This window comes from Theropithecus gelada, chromosome 13 (assembly GCF_003255815.1).
Source record: "Theropithecus gelada isolate Dixy chromosome 13, Tgel_1.0, whole genome shotgun sequence".
Lineage (NCBI taxonomy): Eukaryota > Metazoa > Chordata > Mammalia > Primates > Cercopithecidae > Theropithecus > Theropithecus gelada.
In genome coordinates this window covers 62,689,535-62,716,941 of record NC_037681.1, presented here as the reverse complement: position 1 = coordinate 62,716,941, position 27,407 = coordinate 62,689,535, and the positions used below count along the sequence as shown (strand labels likewise).

Genomic DNA, 27,407 nt, shown 5'->3' with positions numbered 1-27,407 from the left:
TAGGAAGGTGAGATTAGAAAAGTGGGAATAAACAGAAATTTTTGCTTTTCAGTGTATGTATTCTCGTATTATTCGAATTTCACAATAAAAATGTGTATTAATTTATTCCCTTTAAGGTAAAATGCACTGCTTCTGAAGTTTAACTTCTTAAAACAAGTTTCCTTCAGTTACAGTGTTCCAATGTTATAAGGAACATACAAAGCAGAATGCAAATAACTTAAATTTCTGTCATAGATTACTAAAACAAGAACAGACACTATCTTGAAGTCCAACAACCCCTTTCATCATTTTATGAATAAGTAAACTAAGACTCTGAGACATCAGGTGAGTTACCCATGGTCACACAGCAAATTGGAGTCAGAGTTCCTTCCTCTGATGACTCTACATAATCCACTGCTCTTGTTCTTTCCATTTTGAAGACTTTGCTCTTACTTTTCTTCCCTCCCAATCTCTAAGATACCACCATTCTCATTCACAATAAACTAAGGGATACAACTGTTCAGTAAATGAATATATTTTCTGAGAGCTATTAACATTCCCTTTTCTTGATCCAAGTAGATCATTTTCCTTATACACCCCTACCTTTTTTATAGAGTAGGAGTATAAGCTAAAAACAGTAATCCCCCTCCCTTTAAAAAATTTTTGGTAATTGCCTCGTTTTTGTTTTTTTTTTTAATTTTTGCTCCTTCTCAAAATAGTTTCCGGCTTTCAAGGTTGAAATATGAAATACAAATGAATTCTCAAGCATTTTTGAACTCGTTAAGGAAAAAGTAAAGAATGAAGAGAATATAATAGAGATCCACAAACCTCTTACTATCAGTCTAATCTATTTACTGGCATGAGTCAGTCTCTTTTTAGCAGCACAAGGAAATTTATATGTGACTCGTACACTTTATATTTTAAAGTTTAAAATATTACAGTTTAAAGAATACAATTATAGCTATTCATTATGCTTTTATTACACGGAATCATATTTTCTGAACTGCTGAGAAATGTGTCACCTTTGCAGAGATAAGTATATTGTGTTTTATTATAAATATCCAAAAGTTGGCAATCCAGTATTACATCATCATATCAGAATGAGACATGCCTACACATTCTAGTATCTTTGGATTTTATTGATTTTGTATCTTTCTAAAACAGAATACTTACTGTCTTGTTTTCTTAGTGGGGGCATACAATCATAATGTAACCACTTCTTGGTGACTCAGTCTTCATTTAGAATATTAATTACTATGCTGCAAGCACTGTGGTGAAATGATACCCTAGAGGCTATTATATTTCTAATTAAATAATTGAGAACCATGGCTCAGGCCTGTAATTCAGCACTTTGAGAGGTTGAGGCAGGAGGATTGCATGAGCCAAGAAGTTCAAGACCAGCCTGAGCAACCTAGGGTGACCCTGTCTCTACAAAAAAAATTAGCCAGGGGGTGGCAGCACATGCCTATAGTCCCAGTCCTAACGCAGCAGGATCACTTGAGCCTAAGAGGTCACAGCTGCAGTAAGCCAAGATTGTGCCACTGCACTCCAGTCTATATGATAGAGGAAGACCCTGTCTTTAAAATAAATAACAATTTTTTAAAAGTTATCCAGCTGTGGTGGCATATGCTTGTAGTTGAGGGGCTGAGGCAGTAGAATTGTCTGAGCCCAGTTCAAGGCTGCAGTGAGCTATAACTGCATCACTGCACTCCAGCCTGGGCAAAAGAGCAAGACCCTATTGCTAAAATAAATAAATAAATAAATACAAATACAAATACAATAAAATTACATTTTCGATTTTCTTTTTTGTAGAGATGGGGTCTCAGTATGTTGCCCAAGCTGGTCTTGAATTCCCACCCTCAAGCAATCCTCCCTGCTCAGCCTCCCAAAGTGCTGGGATTACAGGCATGAGCCACTGCACCAGACCACGTTTTTGGTTTTCTAATCTTTCTTTCTACTTTTCTCCTTACCTCTTTCCAGTCAGGATTAGCTATGCCTATCCATAGCAATGCTCCCTTTCCAATCTAATTTCCTACATTACGTGATACTGAATAACTAAGCTTTTTAACTGTTTATATGAGAAGTCTCTAACATGAAGACCTCTTCTATTTTAAAAATGTATTATAGGTTGAGTATCCCTTATCTGAATTGCTGGGGACCAGAAGTGTTTCAGATCTCAAATTTTTCAGATTTTGGAATATCTGCATATATATAATAAGGTATCTTGTGGAGGGGATCCAACTCTAACCACAAAATTCATTTATGTTTCACTTACGTCTTACACACATGTCCTGAAGGTAATCTTATACAATATTTAAAAAATAATTTTGTGCATGAAATAAAGTGTATACTGAACTATCAGAAAGCAAAGGTGTCACTATCTCAGACACCCACGTGGACAACTGGTTGTTGTTTGGCATAACCATCATTCCTGACTCTGAACTTATACTACCAATAAGCCATCACTTTTTAAAAAGTATTCATGCTTAACAGGAAAATGCAAGCCTACCTCTCTTCTTCTCCCTCCTCAACCTACTCAATTCATGTTGAGTAGTTGAGATGACGAGCAGGAAGGCCTTATGATGATCCATTTCCATTTAATGAACAGTACATGAATTTTCCTTATGATTTTCCTAATAACATTTTCTTTATCTAGCTTACTTTATTATAAGAGTACAGCATATAATATATGTAATACACAAAATATGTGTTAATCAACTTGTTGTTACCAGTAAGGCTTCTGGTCAATAGTAGGCTATCAGTAGTCAGGTTTTTGGGGAACCAAAAGTATACGGGGATTTTCGACTGAGGGGCAGAAGGAGTTGGCATCCCAAGCCCCCATGTTATTCAAGGGTGAACCATATATTAAAGCCCATATCTCTACCACACACAAAAATAAGATCTGAGAAGATTAAAGAATTAAAGGCAAAATTATAAAATCTTCAGAAAATAACTGTAAATGTCTTCATATCCCACAAACAGGAAGGTTCTAAAAAAGATACAAAAAGAACCATAAAATATTGATACTTAACTACAACAGAATTCAGATGTTTGGTCTCCAAAAGACATAATAGAGAAAGTAATCCATAAACATGGAAAAGATAGCTGTAACACATATAAATGATAAAAATTTGTATCCAAACTGGACATGGCAGCTCATGCCCGTAATCCCAGCACTTTGGGAGGCCGAGGGAGGAGGACTGCTTGAGCTCAGGAGTTCGAGACCAGCCTGGGCAACATGGCATCCCCGTCTCTACAAAAAAATACAAAAATTAGCCAGGCATGGTGGCACACACCTGTAGTCCCAGCTACTTAGGAGGCTGAGGTGGGAGGATGACCTGAGACCAAGGAGGTTAAGACTACAAATAATTCCATAGTTTATCAAAGCTTTTGCCAGTCTTTCTAAATACCTCATAGAAAAAGAAACATAAATGGCCAACAAACAAAAAATGAGGCTCAAGCACCTCATTAATAAACTTGGAAAGACAAACTGAAACCATCCAAAATACTATCTTATGTGTACCAGACTGGCCAAAAATGTAAAGTGTGACAACATCTAGTATTCCCAAAGATATGGAGGGATACAAACTCTCAAACATTACTGGTAGAAAGTGACCTGTTGCAATGACTTTAGGGGGGAAAAAACCTTGGCAATATCTAGTAAAACTGAAGACATACACATCCTATGACCCAGCAATTTCACTGTTACCCTAAACCTAAAGTAGAAGTCAACAAACTTTTCTGTAAAGGGGAAAATAGTTAAATACTTTAGGCTTTGCAGACCACACAGTCTGTGCAGCAAACTACTCAGATGTGCCTTTGTAACACAAAAACAGCTATAAATATGCATATGAATGGGTGTGGCTATGTTCCAATAAAACTTCATTTATAAAACAGGTGGCCTCCCAGGCAGTCTCCCAGTCTCTGTTCTAGAGAAACTCCTGCAGACATACATACACCAAAAGACATGTCCAAGAATATTCACAGCAGCATAGTTCATTATAAAAACAAATTGGAAACAACCTAAATATCTATCAATTGTAAAATAGGTAAATAAATTGTGATATTAACAATCAACAGAATACCAGAATAGTAAAAATAAACTATGGCGATGTGCAACATCATTTTGAATCTCAGGAACATGATGATGTAAAGAGCAAGTCAGGTGAAATTTACATAAAGTTCAAAAACATACAAAAGTAAATACAATGTTTAGAAAAAAACTACTGAAAAACCAAGGGAATGATATACACAAAATTTATGACAATAGTTACTTCTGATGGTTGTATGACAGAGGATAGGATAGTGAGACACTCACACATAATGGAACATCTATGTGATTAAAACATGTATTATACTTTTTAGGGAGGGGAAGGGAAGTTCAGTGATTTTTCTCTTCTGTAAAAGTGGATAGGGGATAACTGGTCTACATAACTGACTTACTCCCTTTATTCTTTGGAGAACAATGAATCCACTTTTGTGAATTAAATTCCAAAACAAAAATGAAGTTGTATTTCCAAGAACCCTGGGGTTTTGTGGCATAAAAACAACTAGACTAGTTGGTCTTTATGACAGTTTTGAGGCCTAATGGTATGACCAGATTAGTTATCTACAAATCTATGGAAAAAAAAAGTCCTTTATTTCAAAAAGTTACATTGTATGAGATATATCATCCCAAGAACAAATAAGTTGTTAAAAAATTTGAAGTAGTCTCTGATCTCCCCTTCCTAAAGCACTTATGCTGAGACACTGGGCAGCCATTCTAGGTTAGAATGGTAATGGCAGATTAGGTTCGATTAGAGAAGCTAACATGACAGAAGACCATGAGAAACTCGTAACAATACCACACACTGTGTATAGTGTTGGGCTTTTTTATTTTTTGAGACAGAGTCTGGCTCTGTCACCCAGGCTGGAGTACAGTGTCATGGTCTCAGCTCACTGGAACCTCTGCCTCCCAGGCTCAAGTGATTCTCACGCCTTAGCCTCCCGAGTAGCTGAGATTACAGGAGCATGCCACCATGCTCTGCTAATTTTTTTTTTTTTTTTTTTTTTTTGAGATGGAGTTTCGCTCTTGTCGCCCAGGCTGAGTGCAGTGGTGTGATCTTGGCTCACTGCACCCTCCACCTCCCAGGTTCAAGAGACTCTCCTGTGTCAGCCTCCTGAGTAGCTGGGATTACAAGCACCTCCAAGCACACCCGGCTAACTTTTGTATTTTTAACAGAGACGGGATTTCACCATGTTGGCCAGGCCTGTCTCAAACTCCTGACCTCAGGTGATCCATCCACCTTGGCCTCCCAAAGTGCTGGGATTACAGGCATGAGCCACCACGCCCAGCCCGCTAATTTTTGTATTTTTAGTAGAGATGGGGTTTCGCCAAGTTGACCAGGCTGGCCTTGAACTCCTGGTCTCCAGTGATCCACCCAAAGTGGATCCTCCCAAAGTGTTGGGATTACAGTGAGCCTCCCAAAGTGTTGGGATTACAAGGCATGAGCCACAGCGCCTGGCCTAGATAATTGTTTTTGATGAAGTTTTTTGGTTAGACTTCACAAAAGCAAAAGTCAAGCTTAATTATGCAATTTCTGATGTATTAAGAGAGGCACTTTTAAATTATTTTCCATTAAAAGCTGCTGTTTCATATATATGACCATCTTTTTTCACGGAGAACAAGAACAAGCTGAGCAAAACCCACTCTGTCCTCTCAACAGAATATATTTGTTTACAAAGTAAGTAGTTTTAAGTACTTTATACAAGTGTGTAGGCAAATGTTTATGACATTACTGACACATTTATTTACAGGGAGAAGGGGGCTAATGGAGGGAGCAAGGAATCTAGATTCATTCCCAAGTCCTCAGACTTCTTTTGTCACAAGTTTGTGAGACAGGTCTGAACTCACAGGAATGGACAAATAGGTTACCTGGTCAGAAATTCTTAAGTGTAGAGGAACCACACACTGAAGCGAGACCAGGAAAGTTGTCTTCCATTCTCACCACCGATGTTGTAAGCAATATAAACCAGTTCTGTGTATGTTTCCTACCACCTTCCCAGATAGTTCCAAAGCAAATTCCAGCTCTCTGTATCTCATAGCATACTTTACATTCTGAGAAAATCCTCAGTCCAGATGGCCTATCACACAAACTACTTCATGTTGGCACAAATAAAACTTAGTTCTTCTCCTGCCCCTTTGCTCTCTGAACTAAAGAAAGTGCTCTATTTTATAAAAGGGGACAAACTGAAGGAGAGCGAGCACACAGCACACAGGCAAAAGCAGGCAGGGTACAGACAAAAAACCTGGGCTGCTTTGAGGAGTGGCTAAACCCTAGGCAACAGAAAAGCATGAATTAATGCACTACACAAACATTCACCACAATTATTTGGCTGTCCTTGGGCACTACTTTTCTGATCTTCTTTAAACTGGTTAACAATAACCAGTTTAGAGCTTAGAGCTTAAAGTCCCCAAAGTAAGTATTTTTTCTAGTAGGAAATAAAATAAACGATGTGTATATAAAGTAGCAAGTCATATTTCCTTTTTCCTTATTTTATTTAAAATAAAATGAAAGTCACATGAATTGTAACAAAACTAAAGGAATTATCACTTTTTATTGATTTTTGAAACCAAAATATTAAGATACTGAGATTTATTATAAACATTTTGCTAAGTTAACAAATATAATTAACAATGAGAATCATTTTTCTTAACTAATTTTCCAAGTTGTTTGAAAATGTTAACTACAGTACTAGTATTAAGAAACCTATAATGAGGGCTGGGCGCGGTGGCTCACTCCTGTAATCCCAACACTTTGGGAGGCTGAGGCAGGTGGATCACGAGGTCAGGAGATTGAGACCATCCTGGCTAACCCTGGCTAACACGGTGAAACCCTGTCTCTACTAAAAATACAAAAAAAAAAAAAATTAGCTGGCTGTGGTGGTGGGCACGTGTAGCCCCAGCTGCTGGGAGGCTGAGGCAGGAGAATGGTGTGAACCTGGGAGGTGGAGCTTGCAGTGAGCCAAGATCGTGCCACCGCACTCCAGCCTGGGTGACAGAGTGAGACTCCGTTTAAAAAAAAAAAAAAAAAGAAACCTATAATAACAAACAGTTTAGAGCTGGTTAGATAGTCCAGTTTTTAAACCACCCATGCTTCAAATAATGCCAATGTGTAAGGAAATTCATATTATGAATATCTTTAGTAAAACCAGGTAACAATGAAAGAAACATGTATTTATTCTCCTATAACTATTTCTAAAGTTAATTAAAGAATAAATTTGTGAGGATAAATGTCAAAACAAGACTATCAGTGGTTCATCTCTTTTTGTTGCTTTTAAGTTTTACAACTGCACTTAATAAATTTAAACCAACTCAAAATAAAACATAAACAACATGACTGCTATAAACACACACGCACCAAAACCTACTGTGAAAGGGATGAAACCTAAACCAAACTAAACATGAAGAGCTGTGAACATGAAGAGATTGAGATAAGGATAAACTCATAGCAAAAGCTGATACACTGGAATGAGGTAAAATGATCCAGATTAATACTTACAAAAGGCCTTTACAGGCCGGGTGCGGTGGCTCACGCCTGTAATCCCAGCACTTTGGGAGGCTGAGGTGGGTGGATCACGAGGTCAGGAGATCGAGACCATCCTGGCTAACATGGTGAAACCCCATCTCTACTAAAAAATACAAAAAATGAGCCGGGCGTGGTGGTGGGCACCTGTAGTCCCAGCTACTCGGGAGGCTGAGGCAGGAGAATGGCATGAACCCGGGAGGTAGAGCTTGCAGTGAGCTGAGATCCCGTCACTGCACTCCAGCCTGGGTGACAGAGCCAGACTCCGTCTCAAAAAAACAAAAACAAAACAAAAAAGGCCTTTATAGAAAAGCAGAAGCCATGAAAAGAGTGTTTCTACAAGTAAGACTCAGGAAAGCACTTCTCTTTTGATTAATACCTGGTACAGATTCATCAAAGTATAGGAGTTACTTGAAAGATTAACAGGAGTGAGGTGGGTTGGAGAATATGTAATGTGTTTGAAATATTACAGGCTAGGAAGGAATTCAAATTCTTGCTATTAACTGGTGAGAGGCTTGAAAGCGGATTGTATGTTAGTATACTTCTCTTCAATCACCAGACAAATGTTTAAGGCTGTAGTTTTATGATTCAAGTGTCAACCATACTCTTCTTTACAATAAATGGACCCAAATTAAATGATTGCTTAGAGGTTTCTAAGGTTAGAAGGGCTGTCAAAAAAGTTCTGTAGCAAAGTGCTTTCTAATTAGCATATAACAAAAAAAGGTCCTCTTGCACATCAAAGTATATTGGGCTTTTTTTCCTAGCACCTCCCATTTGTGCAGTGCATTACTAATTTGTATATTATGTACCTTGGGCATTTCTTCCCTCTCAAACCAAAATCTAATTTCAGGGAAAAAGCTTGTGGGACCCAGTCTTAGCTGTTTCTATGATTAAGAATCATCTTCTCTCTTTTCTATTACAGTCAAATCTCTTCCAAAAGGCCTATTCATCCAAATATTTGAGTACTACTATATATAAAAATTTTTCCAAGTGCTGAGAATTAAAAAAAATTACTGTCAGAAATTTATCTATCAGAAATTAGAAATAAAGAGATAATTTTTTTTTTCTTTTGAGACGGAGTCTCTCTCTGTCGCCCAGGCTGGAATGCAGTGGCGCGATCTCGGCTCACTGAAAGCTCTGCCTTCCGCCATTCTCCTGCCTCAGCCTCCTAAGTAGCTGGGACTACAGGCACCCACCACCTCACCCAGCTAATTTTCCGTATATTTAATAAAGACAGGGTTTCACCGTGTTAGCCAGGATGGCCTCAATCTCCTGACCTCATGACCCACCCGCCTCGGCCTCCCAAAGTGCTGGAATTACAGGCGTGAGCCACCGTGCCTGGCCATAAAGGGATAATTTTAATAGATGATACTCAAGACAGAATTGATGGAATATGGTCATTGACTAGATGAAGGGATAAAAAGTAGAGGAAGATCCCCGTGTTTCTATTTGGATGACTGAATAAATGGTTCTATAACATTCACTGATAGAGAACAAAGGAAAAAAAACAGGGTGGGGAATGAGGGAACAGAATGATGTGTGGTTTTGGATCTACTGAGTTTGAGGTCATTATAAGAAAACTATAACTAGGTTTTGGGCTTAAGACAGAGGCCTGAACTAAAGATTACATTTGGGAGCTTTATTAGGACATATCTGATAACTGGAGTCATGAGAATTGATGACTTGGAGTGAGAAACGAATAGGGCCAAAGTTATCCAGCAGAGAAGACAAAATAAAAACTGTCAGAAAGCTAGTCATAGCTTCAGGAAAGGAGATATAACATTACAGACTGCAAAGATATCAAAAGACAGTGACTAAAAGTGGTCCATCTGATTTGGCCAGTATTAAGGAATCTTTACCAGAGAAGTTTCAGTGGAGTCATGGGAACAGAAGCATGACTGAAATGCACTGAAGGGAGGCTGGGAGGTAAGGCAGTCTTTTAAGGAATTTGATTGAAGATGGAAAGGGTTTAACAGGATGGGGGTGAAGAGAGTGTTTGCAAAGCTGATGGTGGTGTTTTTATTTAAATGTAAGAGTAGTAGATTTACAGGGTTTAGGGAAGGAACCAATAGAGTGATTTGTACTAACACGAAAGGACATGCAGCAGAGCTCCAGCTTTAGAGATGTGAAGGGCTAAAATAGAAAAAACCAGACAAAGAATGAGCCTTTTCTGAGAAGAGATACTTTTATCTAAGAATGAAGGGAAAAAGAAGAGAAGAGGTACAGATACTTGTCTTTCTACCTAATTTTTCTGTAGCGCAGGAGACACAGTGCCCTGCTGAGAAGAGCTGGTTAAAGAGCTTGAGCTGGCTGGGCGTGGTGGCTCACGTCTGTAATCCCAGCACTTTCAGAGGCTGAGGCGGAGGGATCGCCTGAGGTCAGGAGTTTGAGACCAGCCTGGCCAACATGACAAACCCCTATCTCTACTAAAAATAAAAAATTAGCCGGGCATGGTGGCACACACCTGTAATCCCAGCTACTCGGGAGACGGAGGTTACAGTGAACCAAGATTGCAACACTGTACTCTAGCCTCTGCAACAGTAAAAGACTGTCTCAAAAAAATAAAAAATAAAAAATAAGAGGTTGAGCCAATAGGTAAGTGTGGAATTGTATATACCACACGACTCATAACATTGCAGGATATTGTTAATTATCTTTTAATAAAGTTACATTTAAAATTCCTAACTAGATTGTAAAACCCTCTGGGGAAGAAGCTATTTTTCATTTTCCTCTACACCTGCAAAGCATCACACATTGCAATAACTCTCCAAACAGTGGTTGATTTGTTGTGGTTGTACTTCAGAATAAGCAACAAAGACAGGATAAAACAGGGAATGAAAAAAAGGCTCTCATTAGTTTGGACTAATGCATAGGACTGGAGGTTGCTTTAGAAGATAAGAATCCCCTTTATTAGAAGTTCCGTGTAGCTGAGGGGGAATCTGGAAGAAGCAAATTTAGCTAATAATTGTATGATAGAAAAGATAGGTATCTCCCCTCTTCCCTCACTATCCTAGTATTTCTTCCTTTTTTTTTTTTTTTTTTTCTTTCTCCGAATATCTCCCCCCGCTTTCCTTTCTTGTACCTGTATTTTGAGACTATCTATCTTCCTGCCCTCCTTTCCCCTCTTCCCCTCTGCCAGGATATGACCAAAATGAAGTATAGCTTTGTTATTCCTATCAGTTTTAGAGATTTAACCCAACTAAGAGATTAGACGTTCTTGCATTACTGGGTCTCAACCCAGGACTCTAGATTTATTTTGCTAGAGTTTTCCTCTTATTTTTTTTATAAGCAAATGGGCTAAAATGCTTTTATTTCTTATCCAAGAAAAAAAATATCCTTTACTTCCCTTCCTGATTCCTCTGACAAACTCATTATTTACATGTATTTAGCCCTAAACTCACTCACTCACATTTATTTTTCTCTCTAGTGGTGAATGGGTGATTCTTGCAAGATCTTGCTTTATGAAAAAAATACTTTACCATTTAAGATTTTACTAACAAAACTGTTCCTGGAATACAAAGTTCATGCGTAAGCTAAAAACTTACTTAATATGCATATAGTGCTTAAGAACACAATTCTGGATTTAGACTGTCTAGGATTTAAAAACCGGCTTCATCATTTACTAACTATATACCCAGGCAAGTTTCTTAACTTCTTCATGCCTCAGATTCTCCATCTTTAAAATGAGGCTAAGAACACCTAACATACAAACTTATAGAAAATTAAATTAGATAAATTAAAGAGCATGTTAAAATGACAAAAGGTGAAATTTTTTTATAAGTGTTAGCTACTACTATAATCATAAGATTCCAATATAAAGGCCTGCTAAACCCACAACTAGATCACCTTAATCCCTAAGGATGAGTAACATTTGCAGTCAGATACCTAGGGTACACAATCAAAGTTTCACTAAAACTTAGTTTCTAATACATTAGCAGAAAGAGATACTATATTTTACTGATTTGTTTACTCACTAAATTTCATTTTAATCATCAGAAAGTTAAAAATGGACTAAATTGGAATTAGCAGGAGATGCTGGAAACAACACAAAGATATGTTACTTGATAATCATTTTTAACATTAAGTGACCTTCTAATTATTAATACATACCATGCATTGTTAGGACTTAAATGAGATGGTTTCCTAACCCTAGCAAGCATTGTGGGGGACAGAAAAAGGTAAATAAATAAAGTACAATACGACAGTTGTCCTGACAGATATATACAGAAAATTGTAGCACTCAAAGAAAGTCAGTCAATTTTTACCAGGAGAGAAAAGAATGAAAGCCTGGTCTCTGGAGCAAGTTGTTTTTCTGTTAAAAGAAAAATATTGATGAGAAATTTTTTAAAGCAATGCCATTTTAAGAGCTCACGATGTAGGCCTATAAAACATTAAGCAAAGCTATAATTTCTAAATTATAAGACTACAGCTATATTCCAAACAATGTAAGTACTGAATACTAAATTTTAAATGACAAGCTCTAAGAACAAGATGTTTTAGCCTATTTCAAATAAAAAAGAAGGCAGAGAAAGATCCAGAGGAAATCTATCAATCAACCACAAGCTATATCATCAAAACTCATCAATTTCATTCCTAAAACTATGTCGATCCTTGAGCAATGTAGGGGTTAGGGGTGCTGACCACCCACTCATTTTTCTACGAGGAGAAAGAACACGTAAAAATCTACTGTCTTAGCAATTTTCAAGTATATAAATCCATGTATAACTTTGTTTTTTTTTTTGTTGTTGTTGTTTTTTTTTTTTTGAGACAGTCTCTCCCTGTCACCTGGGCTGGAGTGCAGTAGCATGATCTTGGCTCACTGCAACCTCAGCCTCCCAGGCTCAAGCAATTCTCATGCCTCAGCCTCCTGAGTAGCTGGGATTATAGGCGCATGCTACCACATCCAGCTAATTTCTTGTATTTTTTGTAGAGACGGGCTTTCGCCATGTTGGCCAGGCTGGTTCTGAACTCCTGAACTCGAGTAATTCGCCCGCCTCGGCCTCCCAAAGTGTTGGGATTACAGGTGTGAGCCACCATGCCTGGCCTATGTATAATTTTTGACTCCCTACAAACTATTAATAGCCTGCAGCTGACCGGAAGCCTTACTAATAACAAACAGTTAACACATATTTTGTATGTTATATAATATATTACATACTGTAGTTTTATAATGAAATGTTTTAAAAAATCATAAGGAAGAGAAAATATATTCACTATTCATTAAGTGGAAATGGATGTTCATAAAAAGTCTTCAGCCTTGCTGTTTTCACACTGCATAGGCAGAGGAGGAAGGAGGGGGTTGTTCTTGCTGCCTGAGGGGTGGCAGAGGCCGAAGAAAATCCTTGTATAAGTGGACCCACACAGTTCAAACCTGTGTTGTTCAAGGGTCAACTGTATTTGAAGGGCATATATATTGCAATATGTCACACAAAATTGAGTTGTTGGACCAGGAGCGAATTTCAAGTTTTTCTTTGTGGAAGAGGAGTGGTTTAAAACAAACTAACAAACAAACAAAAACAAAGGCTTAACAGGCTCATATTAATTTTTAAAGCAGGTAGGATATAATTCTTTAAAAAATAAGAACAGAGGCTGGGCACAGTGGTTCATGCCAGTAATCCCAGCACTTTGTGGGGCTGAGGTGGGAGGACGGCTTGAGACCAGCCTGAGCAACACAGTGAGACCCCATCTCTACAAAATTAAAAATTAAAAAATCAGCCAGGTGTAAGCCAGGAATCTCAGCCAGCTAATTGGGGCAGGCTGTGGAGGCTGAGGCGGAAGGATCACTTGAATCTGGGAGGTCAAGGCTGCATGAGCCATGATGTGCCACTGCACTCCAGCTGGGCAACAGAGTGAGATATTACCTCAAGGGGAAAAAAAAAAGAATGATCATTTCATATGTACATAAAACTGACAGTGGGAAAAAGTCTGGATTAAACATGCTCAGTACCATGCTCAACAAAATCTTGCTTTCCTTTTGAGGGGATTCCCTTTGCTGAACTTCATGGAAATTTTGTGGGATATACTGCTACTAGAATCAAAATTTATATATATATTTCTAGAAGTAAGCAGTTTTTATTTTTTTAATCTCATTTAACATTTTTAAATTTACTTAACTGACAAGTTGTATATATTTATGGTGTATAACATGATACTTTATACATGTAAATACTGTGGAATGGCAAAGTCAGACTACTTAACATATGCATTACCTCACATAACATTTTTCTATGAGAAAGAACACTTAAAAATCTACTCTCATTTTTATTTTATTTTATTTTATTTTATATTTTATTTTGAAACAGAGTCTTGCTCTGTCGCCCAGGCTGCAGTACAATGGCGCGATCTTGACTCACTGCAACCTCCGTCTCCCAGGTTCAAGTGATTTTCCTGCCTCAGCCTCCCAAGTAGCTGGGATTATAGGCATGCACCACCGCAACCGACTAATTTTGTATTTTTAGTAGAGAAGGGGTTTCACCATGTTGGCCAGGATGGTCTCGCTCTCTTGAACTCATGATCCGCCCGCCTCGGCCTCCCAAAGTGCTAGGACTGCAGGCGTGAGCCACCGCACCCGGCCCACAATTTATTTATTAACTGTAAAAACTATGATTTACAATAGATCTCTTCAACTTATTTCTCCCATCTAACTGAAATTTTGTGTCTTTTGGCCAACATCTCCCCAATCCCTGTCCCTTCAGTGTTATGGCTAAGAATTATGTGAGTATGAATATTTTAATCTCAGAATTTAAGTGTATCTGGAAGATCTAACAGATTCAATCTACTTTAAATGACTATCATACCAAGAAAAGACTGGTAAGAACTATTTTTCTAATCCACTTACAAATGTGCCTAGGGCATGAACGGTGGAAGATCCAATACATTATTTTACCATAAAGGGATGATTAGCACATTTTTTGTACAAATGGGACTTTTATGAACATCCATTTCCACTTAATGAACAGTGAACATATTTTCCTTATGATTGTTTTAACATTTCATTATAAAACTATAGTATATAATATACAAAATAGAGCTCTTTTGTTATTTAATTTGGGTAGCATTATTTCTTTAAAAATAAGATAAATTTTTAGATATTTGTAAAATATTTATACATTTTATACTTATTGAGCGACTAATTTGTCAGGACTATGTTAAATCCCAAGGATACAAATTCAACTTGCTTTCTTCTCACTTCAAAAAAATAAAAGTTTTTAAATTTCTGAAAGATTGAGAAAATCAACATATGTAAGAAATATGTCAATATTGCCTATAAAGCAATAAAAAAAGACATCAGTCCAATAGAAAAATGCAAAAAAGACATGACTAGGCAAACTTCTATCTGTAGGGAGGGAAGAAGGGTGAATCAAAGTCACTAGTAATTAGGCACATGACAATTAAAATCACAAAATACTATTTCACACATCCTTGGATAAACAAAAAACGTAAATAAAGTCTGGCAACGTTAGTTGGATTTAGAGCATCAGAACTTTTATACATTCTGAAGGGAACTGTATATCGACAAACTCTTCTGGAGAATAATTCAGCAAGACTTACAAAATGTGAAAGTATACTTGGCCTACAATCCAGCAATCCAGAAGTAGGCAAAAAAAATAAATAAACAGGCATTTCTCTAAAGAAGATATACAAAGTATCAATAAGCACATGAAAATATGTGGAGAAATTAGAACTCTTGTGCATTGCTGGTAGGAATGTAAACCTGTGTAACCACCATAGAAAACAGTGGGCAGTTAGTCAAAAAATTAAACAGGATTACCATATAACAAAGCAACTCCACTTACAGGTATAAACCAACAGAACTGAAAGCATGAACTCAAGATACTTTTACACACCAATGTTCATAGCAGCATTATTCACAACAGCCAAGGGGTAGAAAGCACCCAAATGTCCATAAACACATGAATGGATAAACATAAAATGGAATATTATTCAGCCTTAAATAGAAATGATACTCTGACACACGCTAAAACATGCGTGAGTTTTGAAAACATTATGTTAAGTAAAATAAACCAGACACAGAAGGACAAATATTGTATGTTTCCACTTATACCAGGTACCTAGAATAGGCAAATTCATAGAAACAGAAAAGAGAATAGAGGTTACTGGGGACTGAAAGGAGAGGTCAATGAGGAGTTACTGATACGACGAAAAAGTTCTGAAAACATACTGGTGACGGTTGCACAACAATGTGAATGTGCTTAATAACACTGAACTGTGAAGTTAAAAATGTTTAAAATGATAAATTTTATGTGTATTTTATAACAATAAAAAAATCATAATGAGATGCCACTTCATACCATTAGGATGGCTATAATCAAAATGACAAAGTGTTGGTAAGGATAAGGGGAAATTGAAACCCTCATATATTGCTGGTGGGAATGTAAACAGTAGAACCACCTTGGAAAACAATCTGGCAGTTCTTCAAAAGGTTAAACAGAGGCACCATATAACCCAGCAACGCCACTCCTAAAGTATATACCTAAGGGAAATAAAGACAGATGCCCACATAAAAACTTGCATATGACTGTTTATAGCAGCACTGTTCATAAGAGCCAAAAAGCAGAAATAATCCAAATGTCCATCAAATGCTGAACAGTTATTTGTTCACATGGTTATACCTATATGACGGAGTATTACTCCAATAAAAAAGAATAAAACAGTGATACATGCTGCAACATAGATGAAATCTTGAAAACATACTTAGTGAAAAAAGCCAGTCACAAAAGACTACATACTGTATGATTCAATTTATATAATGTCCTGAATAGGCAAACCTATAAGAGAAAGTAGATTAGCAGCTGCCTAAAAACTACAGGGACTGGGAGAAATAGGAAGTGACTGCTAAAGGATACAGGATTTATTCTTATTGTGGTAAAAATATTCTAAAAATTGATGGTGCACAACTCTGAATATATTAAAAACCACTGAACTGTATGTTTTAAATGGGTGATTCATATCGCACGTGAATTGTATCTCAAAACAGCTGTCACAAAAACAACAAAAAAACCCTCATTCGATAAGCCACAAAAACGTTCATAATTTAAACTGTAAACTCCCTCAGAAGGCATAAATAGAATTTAAATTTTCCCAAGTGTATAAATGACAGGAAGGAGAACCCATAGTGGTATTATTAGGCATGTGAAAAGGCCAGAATAATCACCTACATGAGGGCACAAATGAAAGGGGAAAAAGATTCTAGAGTAGTAAGGTCAACTTCAACTTTTTCATAATATAGCCTAGAGCCAGCATTTCTTAAGAGACTGTTATGCGTATTTATTCAAATTGTCCAAAGATTAGTGAAAATGTAACGGTCTTTGTAAACAAAGATGATTCTTACAGTATCTAGATGTGTTTTCATGGGGATGTTTCTCATATACATTAGAGATCTGGGCTAAGAGGAGCAAAAATTCTCACATTGTACTCTTGTCATAGGGAAAGACTAAAAAATGGTTACTTCTTTGTAAGCAAGGAGAAGAAAGATGACTTGCTATAGTAAAATTTGTAATTTGTAACTACTGACATTTAAGAGCTCTTAAAAAACAGGGTTGGCAAGAACAAGCGCCTTATGAAAGGCGGCAAAAAGGGAGCCAAGAAGAAAGTGGTTGATCCATTTTCTAAGAAAGATTGGTATGATGTGAAAGCACCTGCTATGTTCAATATAAGAAATATTGGAAAGACACTCGTCACCAGGATCCAAGGAACCAAAATTGCATCTGATGGTCTCAAGGGTCGTGTGTTGGAAGTGAGTCTTGCTGATTTGTAGAATGATGAAGTTGCATTTGGAAAATTCAAGCTGATTACTGAAGATGTTCAGGGCAAAAACTGCCTAACTTCCATGGCATGGATCTTACCCGTGACAAAATGTGTTCCATGGTCAAAAAGTGGCAGACAATGACTGAAGCTCATGTTGATGTCAAGACTACCAATGGTTACTTGCTTCGTCTGTTCTGTGTTGGTTTTACTAAAAAACGCAACAATCAGATACGGAAGACCTCTTATGCTCAGCACCAACAGGTCCGCCAAATCCGGAAGAAGATGATGGAAATCATGACCCGAGAGGTGCAGACAAATGACTTGAAAGAAGTGATCAATAAATTGATTCCAGACAGCATTGGAAAAGACATAGAAAAGGCTTGCCAATCTATTTATCCTCTCCATGATGTCTTCGTTAGAAAAGTAAAAATGCTGAAGAAGCCCAAGTTTGAATTGGGAAAGCTCATGGAGCTTCATGGTGAAGGCAGTAGTTCTGGAAAAGCCACTGGGGACGAGACAGGTGCTAAAGTTGAACGAGCTGATGGATATGAACCACCAGTCCAAGAATCTGTTTAAAGTTCAGACTTCAATTAGTGTCAAATAAAAAGTGCTATTTGTGAAAAAAAGAAAGAAAAAAAAAAAGAGCTCTTAAAAAACAGAAACCAAACAAAACACTGAGATAATGGTTAAACTTCAGCAACTTCAAAGCATGTCTTTACAGGTGCAAATGATTTAGCCTCATTACTTGGCAGGGGCTTGCAATTAAAAATAATTTTTACTGATCTTGTGAGCAAACAAAAAAAATAATAGCAAATACTGGCTAGGAAGTTAGGACATTTGTACTGGTGCATTTGTGAACTGCTACAAATCTCAGTTGTGAACAGTAATCTGTAATCACTACAAAAATGAAAAATACACATGCTTTGACACAACAATGTATGTAGCAGGGAGAGAGGGAACTATAAATCAAACCTATCACAATGGGATCAAGTGAATGAAATATGTTATCTAAATATGGAATCTATGCAGCTATTTAAAATGTTTTATTTCTATATATCAATGTGGAAGGCTATGCATGATCAATGGATATATATTTTAAGTTAGTTTCCAGTAAGCAAAAGATAATGCATATTCATTGTTTACATAGTACAGTTTATGTACTGTTTTTGAAAAAGCAAACAAGAAAACAGGTGTACATGAGAACAGGGGTTGGCAAACTTTTTCTGTTAAGGACCAGATAGTAAACATTTTCGGCTTTGTAGGACAAAAGGTCTTTGTCCCAATTACCGGACTCTGCTGTGGCAGCACAAAAGCAACCACAGACAGTAACTATACAACCGTGTATGGCTCTGTTCCAGTAAAGCTTCATTTATGGACACTGAAATTAGAATTCATATAACTTTAATGTGTCATGAAATATTCTTTTGATTTTTCCAACCATTTAAAAATACAAAAACCATTTTTGGCTCCCAGGATACAAAACAGTGAATTTTGCCACAAAGTGCTAAAGTTCGTCAACCCCTGATGTGGAAGGACACAAATTAAACCGTTAACAGGGGCTATCTTGCAAAAAATTTGTTAAAATAAGCAACTACGCCATTTCATTTTAAAATACATAAAATAATTTAAAAACTATCTCTTCTCAAATGAAAATGTAATTTTTATTAATAGAGCTGAGAAATTATCTTCTCCATAATCAGAATCACTGGTGTGTTAATTAACATGACTCAACTTCTTCATGGCTACAGAGAGAGAAGAATAAGGAGAGAAGACAACTTTAGGCCAGGTGCAGAGGCTCACACCTGTAATCCCAGCACTGTGGGACCAGGCAGACAAATCGTTTGAGCCCAGGAGTTCGAGACCAGCCTGAGAAACGTGATGAAACACTGTCTCTACAAAAAAATACAAAAATGAGGCTGGGTGTGATGGCTCACACCTGTAATCCCAGCACTTTGGGAGGCTGAGAGGGGCAGATCACCCGAAGTCAGGATGTCGAGACCAGCCTGGCTAGGCTAACATGGCGAAACCCTGTCTCTACTAAAAATACAAAATTAGCCAGGCACGGTGGCTCATGCCTCTAATCCCAGCACTTTGGGAGGCCGAGGTGGGTGCCTCACCTGAGGTCAGGAGTTCGAGACTGGCCTGGCCAACACGAAGAAACCTTGTCTCTACCAAAAATACAAAAATTAGCTGGGTGTGGTGGCAGGCACCTGTAATCCCAGCTACCTGGGAGGCTAAGGCAGGAGAATTCCTTGAACCCGGGAGATGGAGGCTGCAATGAGCTGAGATCATGCCACTGCATTACAGCCTGGGCAACAAAAGCGAAACTCCATCTTAAAAAAAAAAAACACCACAAAAATTAGCCAGGCATGGTTGGGTGTGCTTGTAGTCCCAGCCACTCAGGAGGCTCAGGTGGGAGGATTGCTTGGGCTCAGGACATTGAGGCTGCAGTGAGCCTTGATGGAACCACTGCACTCTAGCCTGGGTGACAGAGCAAGGTCCTGTTTCAAAAAAAAAAAAAAAAAAATAAGCCATGCTGTAAACAGATGTGCTGTCATCTAAGCTTTATTGTTCCATTTCTAGAGCATACACATGTGCGGGGTAGAATAATCCTAAGGCCCTAGGATTTTCAGAATGGTAAATGAGCACTGGCTTCAACTTAAAGTCATCAGCTACAATAGCCCCTAAACAAGAGTCAGCTTGTCCTTTGAAGTCAGGCATTGGCTTCTCTTCTCTAGCTATGAAAGTCCTAAGTAACATCTTTTTCTAATATAAGACAGTGTTGTCTACACTGATAATCTGTTGTTTAGTGCAGCCATCTTCATCAATGATCTTAGCTAAATCTTCTAGATAACTTGCTGCAGTTTCCACATGAGAACCTGCTGCTTCACCTTGGACTTTTATGTATGGAGATGGCTTCTTTCCTTAAAACTTATGAACTAATCTCTGCAAGCTTCAAATTTCTGCAGCTTCCTCACCTCTCTCAGCTTTCATAGAAATGAAGAGAGTTAGAGCCTTGCTCTGGGTTAGGCTTTGGCTTAAGGGAATGTTGTGTCTGGTCTGACTGTTTATTCAGAACACTCAAATATTCTCTGTATCAGCAATAAGACTGTTTAACTTTCTTATTCATATGTTCACTGGAGTAGCACTCTTCAAAAACTTTTTCTCCACATTCACAACTGGCTGTTTGGTAAAAGAAGCCTAGCTTTCAGCCTGTCTCAGCTTTTGACATCTCTTCTTCATCTAAGCTTCATCATTTCTAGCTTTTGATTTAAAGTGAGAGGCGTGCACTCTTCTTTTCACTTGAACACTTAAAGGCCATTGTAGGATTATTAACTGGCCTCATTTCACTATTGTTATCTCAGGGAATAGGGAGGCCTGAGGAGAGGGAGAGAGACAGAGGAACAGCCAGTCTGTGGAGCAGTCAGAACACACACAACATTTATTAAGTAGGTTATCTTAAATGGGTGTCCCTCATGGCACTCCAAAACAATTACAATAGTAACATCAAAGATAACGGATCACAGGTCACCTTAAGAGATACGATAACAGTGAAAAAGTTTGAAATACTGTGAGAATTACCAAAGCGTGACAGAGATGAAGTGGGTACACATGCTGTTGGAAAAGCAAGGCCAATACACTTGCTCAGTGCAGGGTTGCCAAAAACCTTCAATTTGTTAAAAAAAAAAAAAATACAGTATCTGCAAAGTGCAAGAGTGTGAAGCACAATAAAACAAAGTATGCCTGAATTTGATGTGGATAACTGGTATTTTTTCAATTATGTGTTATACACGTATTATAGAGAAGTAAAACAATTTTTTGAGAACTTTGCTATTTTGAATGATCTATGACATACACTATGAGTGAAAATAAAGTGCAGCATCAAAATAAATCTTCAAGACATACTCCCCAACCCAAATTGCCACCTCTTAAGCCCTTCCTATACAGAAATTTTCAAAGCAGCTATTCCTGGCAAAAAAGTTTTCTTTTGGCCGGGCGCGGTGGCTCAAGCCTGTAATCCCAGCACTTTGGGAGGCCGAGACGGGCGGATCACGAGGTCAGGAGATCGAGACCATCCTGGCTAACCCAGTGAAACCCCGTCTCTACTAAAAAATACAAAAAACTAGCCGGGCGAGGTGGTGGGCGCCTGTAGTCCCAGCTACTCGGGAGGCTGAGGCAGGAGAATGGCGTGAACCCGGGAGGCGGAGCTTGCAGTGAGCTGAGATCCGGCCACTGTACTCCAGCCTGGGCAACAGAGCCAGACTCCGTCTCAAGAAAAAAAAAAAAAAAAAAAAAAAGTTTTCTTTTTCTTTCTTTCTTTTTTTTTTTAGATGGAGTCTCCCTCCGTCGTCCAGGCTGGATCTTGGCTCACTGCAACCCCCACCTCCCAGGTTCAAGTGATTCTCCTGCCTCAGCCTCCCAAGTAGCTGGGATTACAGGCGTGCACCCCTTACACCCAGCTAATAATTTTTTTGTATTTGTAGTAGAGATGGGGTTTCACCATGTTGACCAGGCTGGTCTTGAAATCCTGTCGTCAAGTAATCTGCCCACCTCAGCCTCCCAAAATCCTGGGATTACAGGTGTGAGCCACTGCACAGGGCCAGAAACGGATTTTCAATGATCCTGCACCAAAACCAAAACAAAACGACATACATAAACCTTTTGATTTTTTAAAATTTTGTTAAATGCAAAATGTCATTTTCTAATCTATGAAAATCTAAAAGAAAAATCAAATGGAGAAACTAAAGCAAGCTGAAAATTTACAGAACTTCAGAACTTTAAGGTAGACCTTTTCAAAGACATCTACAGTCATCCCTCAGATATGCGGGAGGGTAGTTACAGGACTCCTACATATACCAGGTCCGGGTATACTCAAGTCCCACACTTAGCCCTGCACAATCCACATATACAAAAAGTCAGCCCTCTGTATACACAGGTTTGGCATCCCTGGAATACTGTATTTTTCAATCCACGTTTGGCTGAAAAATTCCACATTTCAGTGGACCTGCCCAATTCAAACTTGTGTTGTTCAAGGGTCGACTGTATTTCCTTATGAAGGGGGCTCTTCCTCATTTGATGCCTTTTCTGCTACAATTAATCAATTAAAGGTCTACAACTAAACTTTCTATGTTCACTGTGGGTTCTTCATGGCCAAGAGTCATTGGTGTGTAAATGATGTCACTGATGAAACAAGCAAATGTGTTTCAGTTAAATTTTGGAGTAAATGCGTAACAAGCATTAGTTAACTGCATTATACATTATATTAAAAGTTTTCACTGAGTCAAGTGCTGCAGTGCATGTTTGTAGTCCTAGCTACAAACATGTTTGTAGTCCTAGCTACAAACATGTTTGTAGTCCTAGCTACAAACATGTTTGTAGTCCTTGCAAGGCTGAGATGGGAAGACAGATTGAGCCCAGAAGTTCAAGTCTAGGCTGGACAACACAGCAAGACTCCCCTCTCTTTAAAATTAAAAAAGAAAGAAAGAAAGAAATTTCACTGATTTTGAAAAGAAGCCACTACCATACTACTGGTTAAAATCCAAAATTCAAATATTCTTGTGGTCAAAGTAAAGCATCTTCAGTACTTAAAGGAGGACTCTTGTACTTTAGTATGGAATTGTATTGTGCTGTATGGATAGGAACTGAGTAGGAAAGGCTGACACTGAACTATGATAGGGCAAATTTAATATTCCTTTCCTCCTTTACTATATTCTCTTCAGACAGGCTCAGGAAGATCCATATACATGAGAGATCCAAGTAATAATTCTCAAGTACAGAATATCTGGAATACTCTAGAGCAGCAGTCTCCAACTTTTTGATATCAGGGACTGGTTTCATGGAAGGCAATGTGTCCACAGACTAGGGGCAGTGGGGCAGGGCTGGGATGATTCAAACACATTATACTTATTATGCACTTTATATTATTATTACATTGTAATACATAAAAAAATAGTTATATGACTCACTATAATGTAGAATCAGTGGGAGCCCTGAGCTCATTTTCCTGCAACTAGATGGTCCCATCTGAAGTGATGGAAGACAGTGACAGATCAGGCATCAGATTCTCATAAGGAGTGAGCAACCGAGATCCCCTGCATGTGCAGTTCCTAATAGGGTTTGTGTTCCTATGAAAATCTAATGCCACTGATCTGACAGGAGACAAAGCGTAGGTGGTAATGAGAGTGATGAGGAGCGACTGCAAATACAGATGAAGATTTGCTCACTCGCCTACTGCTCACCTCCTGTTGTGTGACCCAGTTTCTACCAGTCCGTGGCCCGAGGGGTTGGGAACCCCTGTTCTACAGCTCACTTCACTGCAGACTATACAATCTTCTAGGACCACCCCAGATCTGACTGAGACCCATAAATCAATCACAGGATCAATCCAATATCCTTGGGATTTTCCAAAAGTGAGATGATCAGCACCCAGATCAAATTCCCCATGTCTTTCCCAAAGTAAATCTCCATATTTAAAAGCAGATCAAATTCAGACCATTTTTGCTAGTGAGTTTGGTTATAATATTGGTTGACAGATCTGATATTTGGACATATCCTCTAAAAACTACAGTTCCAGCAATCAAGAAATGTAGTTCAAATTACCTAACTACTCATTAAGACAATGAATATGTGGACACACAAACATGACCAAATGTAGTCAGAAGCATATTTTAAGAATCCTCAGAAAGAATCTTTTTCATAGGTACAGTATTCCATAGAGAAAACTCTATGTTTAAGTCTGCATTCTGTAAATAATATAATTCAAACATAGCAAAGCCTAAAAGACAAATATTAGGTTTCAAGTATCTAAAGTTACCAAATGAAAAACAGTAATCATCTGTTTCCACAGAGGGCCAAACAAGAAATGTACTGAATCTATAACATGAAGAATGTGGGTTATATAAGAATTTTTTTTTTACAGTAAAGGTTAATTCTGGGAAGAATGAATCTTGACAATCAAGAATTGCTTTCTCTGAAAAAAAATTAGAGACTCAACTGCCTTGATGGGTTAAGTATAATCTTGTTCAGTATAGGAGGACTGTATCCCTAAGATTACAATTTGTCTAGAGTTCAAAAAGAAGTTCTACTACAAAAACAAATAAAATTCACAGGAAATATACGTATCTCATAGCTCTTGAGCTTGATACCAAAGGTTTCTAATATGCTTACATCTGCAGGCAAACTTTAAATAAAACATTTATTTAGTCCAACTATGAGAATATTAACTGTCAGAATATTGGTTAAAAAAATGAAAATTTACTTAACAAAAATATTTTATTACAGCTGAAAATTACATTTTTTTTCTAACTTCCTTGTTTGTTGCTTATGCAGTTTCAAAGTCAGCCAGGAACCAAGAAGATCTTTATTCCTTCCAACTACTTTGTTTCTCCGCCATTTCATCACTTTAAACTCTTACTTAAGGGTGTGAGTCAGAGGGGTGGGATAAACTTCGGATATAACCAATTTTAGACAATAAGCAGTATTTAATTTGGTTCAATAGCTTTCCTCCATTGGAAAGCAACTCAATTGTTCTGGCATGGTTAAAAATAGCAGTCCAGCCATTCAGTGAAATATCGAGCATTCATTGTTTGGCTATAATAATCTTTAAAAAGTCACACATTCAAAATGTTTTAATTACTAGCAATAAATGCAGAGATATAAAATGAAAAAAGAACAGGTAACATATTAATGAGAGTAGCTGTACTCATACTAGGATTGTGGATGATTGTTTTTATAATCAAAAAAGAAACAGGCCAGGCCTGGTGGCTCATGCCTGTAATCCCAGCACTTTGGGAGGCCAAGATGGGTGGATCACGACATCAGGAGTTCAAGACCAGCCTGGCCAAGATGCTGAAACCCTGACTCTACTAAAAACACAAAAATTAGCCGGGTGTGGTGGCATGCGCCTGTAATCCCAGCTACTCAGGAGACTGAGGCAGGAGAATCGCTTGAACCCTGGCAGCAGAGGCTGCAGTGAGCCAAGATCACGCCACTGCACTCCAGCCTGGGTGACAGAGCAAGACTCCATCTCAAAAAAAAAAAAAAAAAAAAAAGTGGGCCGGGTGTGGTAATCCCAGCACTTTGGGAGGCCGAGGCAGGCAGATCACCTGAGGTGAGGAGTTCAAGACCAGCCTGACCAATATGGTGAAGTCCAGTCTCTAATAAAAATACCAAAATTAGCCAGGCATGGTGTTGGGTGCCTGCAGTCTTAGTTACTCAGGAGGCTGAGACAGGAGAATTGCTTGAACCCGGAAGGTGTAGGTTGCAGTGAGCTGAGATCGTGCCACCGCACTCTACTCTGGGTAACAGACCTAGACTCCACCTCAAAAAATAGAAAAAAAAAGAGAAATGAGTTTCTCCTTTTCTTCCAAAGATCCTAGTGACACTATCAGGAATAAGAGTTGTGGAAAACTAAACCAAAGAATGGGTAGGTATGCGATGAATAAGGCAGATTTAAAAGTTCTAAACAAAAAGTTCTCAAAGGGAGAAGGTATAGCAATAAAGATTCTTTGTATTTTCTGACTATCCTCTAAGGTTTGGATTGGAAGAAAAAGTAATTTAAATCTGTATCTGAGTACCTGCAACCTACTTTTAAATTCAGCAGAAAACAGGTTGATAATAGATAGATATATAGTAACCAAAGTATAGCAAAATGTTACAAAATCTCAGAGGTAGATATTCAGGTATTCACTGCAAAATTCTTTTTTTTTTTTTTTTTTACTTCTTAAACATTTTTTATAATAAAACAGAAAAAAAATCTAGTCTGAGGCTGACACACTTCAAGAGAAAATGAAATAAATTTGCAGAGTACCCTGGAAGCTTTTACAGAACATAAAAATATTAAGGTAGTTAGATTTTATGAAAATCAGCTTGAATTATAAGATTTGAATACCATTCCGTTAAAAAATGGTTTTATGGCTGGCATGGTGCCGCATGCCTGCAATCCCAGCACTTTGGGAGGCTGAGGCAGGCAGATCACTTGATCCCAGGAGTTCAAGACCAGCCTGGGCAATATGGCAAAACCTCATCTCTATAAAAAATTTAAAAGTTAGCCAGGTGTGGTGGTATGCATCAGTAGTCCCAGCTACTTAGGGGCTGCAGTGGGAGGATCACTTGAGCCTAAGAGGTTGAAGCTGCAGTGAGCCATAATCATACCACTGCATTCCAACCTCGGTGACACAGAGGCCCTGTCTCAAAAAAAGTTTTATATCTACTATGCAGAGTTACAGATCTTGTAGTATAGCTAGTCTCGAAAGATGAACCCCAAAGAAACATGCCTACTGGTAGTCAGTTCCTCCTTTGAATCTAGGCTGGCCTCGTGACTTGCTTTTTTACCAACAGAAGTTGTGTAACTTCCAAGACTAGATATGAATAAGTCTTGCAGAATCTAAGACTCTGTTTTCCTGGAATACCTTCTCCAGAACTGAGCTGCCCTTTAAGAAGTCCAACTACTCTGAGCCACCATACCAGAGGCCACAGACACTCAGTTTGACAGTCCCAGCTAAGCCTAGCCTCACAGCCATCCTGGCCAATGCACTACACAGGCAAAAGGTACGACCCTCCAGCTGCATATCACCATGTGACCTTAGTGGAAAAGAAGAACTGCCCAGCCAAACCCTGCTCAAATTCCTGACCCACAATAATGTTGGATATAACAACAAAATTGCTGTTTTAAGCCACTAAGTTTTAGGTGTTTGTTTTTTTAACCAGAATACATCAATAAGGGTATATTAATCACTAAATATTTAGCCCAAATCCTTCATTTTTAGCACTCATTTTCAATGAATTAAAAAATGGAAAAAACAAAAACAAACAAAACAAAAAAAACGCTGTAAACTCCAGGCTAAGTAGGTGAGGAAAACAAGGTAAAGGAAAAAGCTATATAGTTAGGAATAACTGCCTAGCCTATTCAAATATATAAACCCCTTACAATAAAAACTCAGGTAAGCATCAAGTAACAGTCCATTTTTTTAAACCATTAATTTTTTATACTTTGGATGATATTTATATGAGTAAATGTATTAGATATAAATTTTTTCTATTTAAGTTCATACTGAATCCACTACCTGACATTTTGTCACTGATCTGAGACTCCCA

At 38.0% G+C, this 27,407-nt stretch overlaps 1 protein-coding gene and 1 pseudogene across 3 annotated transcripts in view; one reads left to right on the top strand and one right to left on the bottom strand.

The window, feature by feature from the left end:
* Positions 1–27,407, bottom strand: part of EML4 (echinoderm microtubule associated protein like 4) — a 159,042-nt gene that overhangs the window by 85,601 nt on the left and 46,034 nt on the right. The gene's annotated exons all lie outside the window — the stretch shown is intronic.
* On the top strand, positions 17,109–17,938 carry LOC112636925 (annotated as a pseudogene). Its single transcript, XR_003122353.1, has one exon. The product of XR_003122353.1 is annotated as a 40S ribosomal protein S3a pseudogene (transcript).